This window comes from Schistocerca nitens, chromosome 1 (assembly GCF_023898315.1).
Source record: "Schistocerca nitens isolate TAMUIC-IGC-003100 chromosome 1, iqSchNite1.1, whole genome shotgun sequence".
Taxonomy (NCBI): Eukaryota; Metazoa; Arthropoda; class Insecta; order Orthoptera; family Acrididae; genus Schistocerca; species Schistocerca nitens.
The window spans coordinates 48,982,103-48,989,653 of record NC_064614.1 but is presented as its reverse complement, the minus strand read 5'-3'; positions in this window follow the sequence as shown (position 1 = coordinate 48,989,653).

Genomic DNA, 7,551 nt, shown 5'->3' with positions numbered 1-7,551 from the left:
CTCTCATCTTCAGGCTGTGATGGCTTCGGTTACACAGCTTGAGGCTGCAGTGGATGGGCACCACTGTTGAGGGACGGCCGTGGGGATCCAACGGACGTCCAGCACGTCAGAGTCCTCCGATCGGTCCTCACTGGTGGCCAACTCAGTTAATGCTGGCACTGAGGCTAACCCCTCACCTGTGGTCGAGTGGGAGGTGGCCCAGGGCGAAGCAGGTGGACAAAGTCTTCCCAGGCGGCCGCACAGAAGGCCACCCTGGTTTCCCTGACAAACAGGTTCCAGGTGCTGTCTGTGGCTGACACTGTCGCTGAGCCAGATGCTGTCGCCTGTCCTGTTTCAGAGGAAACCACTCAGTCTGCAAGATCCGGGAAATCGCGGAGGGTGGGATTATTGGTAGTTGGGAGCTCCAACGGTAGGCGCGTTATGGGGCCCTTTGGGATTTGGCTGACAAGAAGGGTAAGAAATCCAATGTGCACTCGTTCTGCATACCGGGTGGAGTCATTCCAGATGTGGAAAGGGTCCTCCCGGATGCCATGAAGAGCACAGGGTGCAGCCAACTTTGGATCAGAAGAGATTCTCTCTGGTTTTGAGCGGCTAACAGAAGTGGTAAAGGCTGCCAGTCTTGCTTGCAAGATGAAAGCAGAGTTGACCATTTGCAGCATGGTCGACAGGACCGATTGTGGACCTCTGGTACAGAGCCGAGTGGAGGGTCTGAATCAGAGGCTCAGACGGTTCTGCGACCGTGTAGGCTGCAGATTCCTCGATTTGCGCCAAAGTTTGGTTGGGTTTTGGGTTCCGCTGAATAGGTCAGGTGCAGGAGGCGGCTACACGGGTAGCAGCCGCTGTTTGGTGTGGACCGGGCGCTTTTTAAGGTTAGAGGGTCTCGGGAAAACACAAGAAGGGCTTCGGTCACAAGGGGTGCAGACTGAACACAGGAAAAACGTAGGTACAGGAGCCATTGGTATAACCGTTGTAAATTGTCGTAGTTGTGTTGGGAAAGTACCAGAGCTCCAAGCGCTAACAGAAAGCACAGATGCTCAAATCGTTATGGGCATTGAAAGCTGGCTAAAACCGGATATAAGCTCAGCGGAAATTTTTGCGAAGAAATTAACGGTGTTCCGAAAGGATAGACTAAACAAGGTTGGCGGAGGCGTGTTTGTTGCTGTCAGAAGTAGTTTAACTTGTCGCGAAATTGAAGTAGATACTTCCTGTTAGTATGGGCAGAGGTCATTGTTGGAAATGGGAATAAAATAATAATTGGATTCTTTTACCGACCTCCCACTTCAGATGATACAGTTGCTGAAAGGTTCAAAGAAAACTTGAGTTTGATTTAAACACGTACACGAATGATACGATAATAGTTGGTGGTGACTTTAATTTACCATTGATATGTTGGCGAAAATACATGTTTAATTCCGGAGGTACGCATAAAACATCATCCGAAATTGTGCTAAAAGAATTCTCTGAAAATTATCTCGAGCAATTAGTTCATGAGCCCACGCGAATAGTAAACGGTTGTGAAAACACACTTGACCTCTTAGCAACTAATAATAATGAGTTAGTAATGAGCAACAAAACTGATTCAGCGATTAGTGAACACAAGGCTGTCGTAGAAAGATTGAATATTGTAGTCCCCAAATCTTCGAAAAATAAGCGAAAAATATACGTATTCAAAAAAGCAGGTAAAAATTCACTTGATGCCTTTCTAAGAGACTATCTTCACTCATTCCAGATTAATGATATAAATGTAGACCATATGTAGCTTAAATTCAAAGAAATAGTATCGGCAGCTATTGAGAGATTTATACCAAATAAATTAACAAACGACGGACCTGATCCTCCTTGGTACACAAAACGGGTTAGAACACTGTTGCAGAATCAACGAAACAAACATGCCAAATTAAAACAGACACAAAATCCCCAAGATTGGCGATCTTTTACAGAAGTTCGAAATTTAACGCAGAATTCAATGTGACATGATTATAACAGTTTCCACAACGAAACTTTGTCTTGAAACCTGGCAGAAAATCCAAAGAGATTCTGGTCGTTTGTGAAGTATGTTAGCGGCAGGAAACAATCAATGCCTTCTCTGCACGATAGCAATGGAGATACCATCGAAGACCGTACTGCCAAAGCAGAGTTACTAAACACAGCCTTCCAAAAGTCTTCACAACAGAAGTCGAAGTAAATATTCCAGAATTCAAATCGAGAACAGCTGCCAACATGAGTAACGTAGAAGTAAATATCCTCGGAGTTGTGAAGCAACTTAAATCACTTAATAAAAGCAAGTCTTCTGGTCCAGACTGTATACCAATTAGGTTCCTTCCAGAGTATGCTGATGGTTCAAATGGTTCAGATGGCTCTGAGCACTATGGGACTTAACATCTGTGGTCATCAGTCCCCTAGAACTTAGAACTACTTAAACCTAACTAACCTAAGGACATCACACACATCCATGCCAGAGGCAGGATTCGAACCTGCGACCGTAGCAGTCGCGCGGTTCCGGACTGAACGCCTAGAACCGCTAGACCACCGCGGCCGAATGCTGATGCATTAGCTCCATACTTAACAATCATATACAACAGTTCGCTCGACGAAAGATCCGTACCCAAAGACTGGAAAGTTGCACAGGTCACACCAATATTCAAGAAAGGTATTTGGAGTAATCGACTAAATTACAGGCCCATATCGTTAACGTCGATATGTAGCAGGATTTTAGAACATATATTGTGTTCGAACATAATGAGTGACCCAGAAGAAAGTGGTTCACACAGTCAACTTGGGTTTAGAAAACATCGTTCTTGTGAAACACAACTAGTTCTTCATTCGCATGAAATGCTGAGTGCTATTGACAAGGAATTTCAGATCGACTCCGTATTTCTGGATTTCCAGAAGGCTTTCGACACTGTAACACACAAGCGGCTCGTAGTGAAATTGCGTGCTTATGGAATATCGTCTCAGTTGTGTGACTGGATCTGTGATATCCTGTCAGACAGGTCACAGTTCGTTGTCATTGACGGAAAGTCATCGAGTGAAACAGAAGTTATTTCTGACGTTCCCCAAGGAGGTGTTATAGGCCCTTTGCTGTTCCTCATCTACATAAACGATTTGGGAGACAATCTGAGCAGCCGTCTTCGGTTGTTTCCAGATGACGCAGTCGTTTATCGATTAATAAAGTCATCAGATGATCAAAACAAACAGCAATACGATTTAGAAGAAATATCGGAATGGTGCGAAAAGTGGCAGTTGACCCTAAATAACGAGAAGTGTGAGGTCATCAACATGAGTGCTAAAAGGAACTCGTTAAACTTCGGTTACACGATAAATCGGTCTAATCTAAAAGCCGTAAATTCAACTAAATACCTTGCTATTGCAATTACGAACAATTTAAGTTGGAAGGAACACACTGAAAATGTTGTAGGGAAGGCTAACCAAAGACTGTGTTTTATTGGCAGTGCTTAGAAAATGTAACAGACCTACTAAGGAGACTGCCTACACAACGCTTCTCCGTCCAATTTTAGAACACTGTTGCGCGGTGTGGGACTCGTATCAGATAGGACTGACTGAGTACATCGAAAAAGTTCAAAGAAATGCAGCACGTTTTGTATTATCGCGAAATATGGGAGAGAGTGTTACAGAAATGATATAGGATTTGGGATGGACATCATTAAAAGAAAGGCGTTATTCGTTGCGACGGAATCTTCTCACGAAATTCCAGTCACCAGCTTCTTCCTCCCAATACGAAAATATTTTGTTGACACCGACCTACATAGACAGGAACGATCACCACGATAAAATAAGGGAAATCAGAGCTCGTACGGAAAGATATAGGTGTTCATTCATCCCGCGCGCTATATGATTGGAATAATAGAGAACTGTGAAGGTGGTTCGATGAACCCTCTGCCAGGCACTTAAATGTGATTTGCAGAGTATCCATGTAGATGTAGATGTAGATGTGGCTCATGTCGGTACCTACTATGCCTGCCACTCGGGTTCTGAACCCAGCCACCGTTCGCACATGCGTCTGGCAGAGGTCGTGAGGGCTACTGGACTTGTGCGAGTAGTGCAAGCAGAACTTCCGCTTGTTATAGGGGGTACTTTGGTTTGGAGCCAAATGGAGGATTCCACCAAATATTTCGTCGACTCTGTGAAGGTCTTGGCTGCAGACTTTTGGACCTGCTTCATTGGGTCGGGAACTGTAGGACTGCCCTTGGTGGGTCGTGGGTACACTACACAATAGGAGCAGCTACTCGTGCAGCAGAGCACTTTTGGAGAGCACATGGAGGTTTGTTAGACTAGGCAGTAGTTTGAGGTCTTTTGATGAACACCCACCAGACGACTGGCGGGTTGCGAAATCAGATTTCAGACACCTCACTGTTAAATTTTTATCATTAATTATTGGTAAAAAAGATCCCAATCCTACTGCTCAAATTAGTTCGTGACTGAGATCTGGCTGAAACCCGAAGCAGGGAACTCTGAAATACACTCCTGGAAATTGAAATAAGAACACCGTGAATTCATTGTCCCAGGAAGGGGAAACTTTATTGACACATTCCTGGGGTCAGATACATCACATGATCACACTGACAGAACCACAGGCACATAGACACAGGCAACAGAGCATGCACAATGTCGGCACTAGTACAGTGTATATCCACCTTTCGCAGCAATGCAGGCTGCTATTCTCCCATGGAGACGATCGTAGAGATGCTGGATGTAGTCCTGTGGAACGGCTTGCCATGCCATTTCCACCTGGCGCCTCAGTTGGACCAGCGTTCGTGCTGGACGTGCAGACCGCGTGAGACGACGCTTCATCCAGTCCCAAACATGCTCAATGGGGGACAGATCCGGAGATCTTGATGGCCAGGGTAGTTGACTTACACCTTCTAGAGCACGTTGGGTGGCACGGGATACATGCGGACGTGCATTGTCCTGTTGGAACAGCAAGTTCCCTTGCCGGTCTAGGAATGGTAGAACGATGGGTTCGATGACGGTTTGGATGTACCGTGCACTATTCAGTGTCCCCTCGACGATCACCAGTGCTGTACGGCCAGTGTAGGAGATCGCTCCCCACACCATGATGCCGGGTGTTGGCCCTGTGTGCCTCGGTCGTATGCAGTCCTGATTGTGGCGCTCACCTGCACGGCGCCAAACACGCATACGACCATCATTGGCACCAAGGCAGAAGCGACTCTCATCGCTGAAGACGACACGTCTCCATTCGTGCCTCCATTCACGCCTGTCGCGACACCACTGGAGGCGGGCTGCACGATGTTGGGGCGTGAGCGGAAGACGGCCTAACGGTGTGCGGGACCGTAGCCCAGCTTCATGGAGACGGTTGCGAATGGTCCTCGCCGATGCCCCAGGAGCAAGCAACAGTGTCCCTAATTTGCTGGGAAGTGGCGGTGCGGTCCCCTACGGCACTGCGTAGGATCCTACGGTCTTGGCGTGCATCCGTGCGTCGCTGCGGTCCGGTCCCAGGTCGACGGGCACGTGCACCTTCCGCCGACCACTGGCGACAACATCGATGTACTGTGGAGACCTCACGCCCCACGTGTTGAGCAATTCGGCGGTACGTCCACCCGGCCTCCCGCATGCCCACTATACGCCCTCGCTCAAAGTCCGTCAACTGCACATACGGTTCACGTCCACGCTGTCGCGGCATGCTACCAGTGTTAAAGACTGCGATGGAGCTCCGTATGCCACGGCAAACTGGCTGACACTGACGGCGGCGGTGCACAAATGCTGCGCAGCTAGCGCCATTCGACGGCCAACACCGCGGTTCCTGGTGTGTCCGCTGTGCCGTGCGTGTGATCATTGCTTGTACAGCCCTCTCGCAGTGTCCGGAGCAAGTATGGTGGGTCTGACACACCGGTGTCAATGTGTTCTTTTTTCCATTTCCAGGAGTGTATTTAACGACTCATGTAATGTATATAGTAAAGACGGATTAGACGTCAAAAGAGGGAGAGCATTCACTGTAGTTGACAGTAATATTGTCTCACTTGGGGTCGACTTTGACTGTGACACTGAAGTCATCTGGTCGCCTGTAACAGCTCCAGGTGAAGACAAGTTAACATGGATGTTTCTACCGGCCATCTGATTCCTCTATGACAGTTTCAGACTCATTCAAATAATGTCTACGGTCAGTAGCACGAAATGAACCACATCATAACAGTCTTTGCTCCAGGCAACTTTCATCTACCGAGCATAGACTGAAACCTCTATGGATTCATTGCAGGAGGTACACACAGACAGTCTTGCGTAGTATTTTTGAACATGCTTTCCGGAAACTGTTTTGTTGACCTATGTCACGGCTCACATGCAATGGAAATATTTTAGATCTTGCAGCTACAGATAAACCTGACCTTATCGACAGCATTAGTGTAGAGACAGGGATATACATGTTACCATAGTTGCTATCGTTAAACCAACCAAGGAGGGTATTTCTCCTAGAAAGAGCAGATAAACAGCTGTCAGCAACCCACTTAAAAATGGACTAACATCATTTAGTTCCAGCATGATGGACACACCTGAATTATGGGCGAAGTTTAAACGGATTGTAAATTGTGCTCTGAGAAATACGTGCCGAGTAAATGGGTTATGGACCGAAAGACCCACCGTGGTTTAATTCGTAAAATGCTGAGGAAGCATTTCATTGCATAAGAGGAAGCACAAATGACGACCAGCAAACGTCATTAGAGATTCGTGCGTCTATAAATAGATCGATGCGCGAAATGTACAACTACTGCGACTGTCAAACCTTACCAAAAGGTTTTGTCGAGAACCCGAGAAAATTTAGTTCCTACACAAAATCGCTAAGCTTGTGTAAGGCTTCTATTCAATAAATTGTTGACAATTTAGACGATGTAGCAAAAAAGGAAACCGAAGTTTCAAATTCGTTTGACAATGGCACAAACCCCCTTACACAGTAATAGCCTTACGCGTCAACTGTAAGAGTTGAAAACAAATAAGACGCCAAGTCCAGATGGAATGCCTATTCGCTTTCGAAGAGAATACTCTATGCCATTGGCCCCTTACTCATCTTGCCTTTGTCACGAATTTCTCGCGCAGCCAAAGACACAAGCGCTGAAAAAAGCGTACGTGATTCGTGTATATAAGAAGAGTAAAAGAATGGACCTGCAGAATTACAGACTAATAACCTTAACATCGGTACGCTGCTAAATTGTTGAACATATTCTCCGTTCCAGTATAATAACTTTCCTTGAAATGAAAAGCTTCTCTCCAAGAATCAGCGCAGTTTTAGAAAGGATCGCTCGTGCGAACCTCAGTTTGACCTTTTCTCACGTGAGATCCTGCGAACATTGGATGAAAGGCGACGGGTGAATTCCACATTCCTAGATTTCCGTAAAGCATTTGACCCGGTGCCTCACTGCCGAGTGTTAACGAAGGTACAGACATATGGAATAGGTTCCCAAGTGTGTGAGTGGCTCGAAGACCTCTTAAGTAACACAACCCATTATGCTGTTCTCGACTACCAGTCGTCATCAGGGACAATTGCTACACCACGAAGATGACGTGCTATAGACGCGAAAA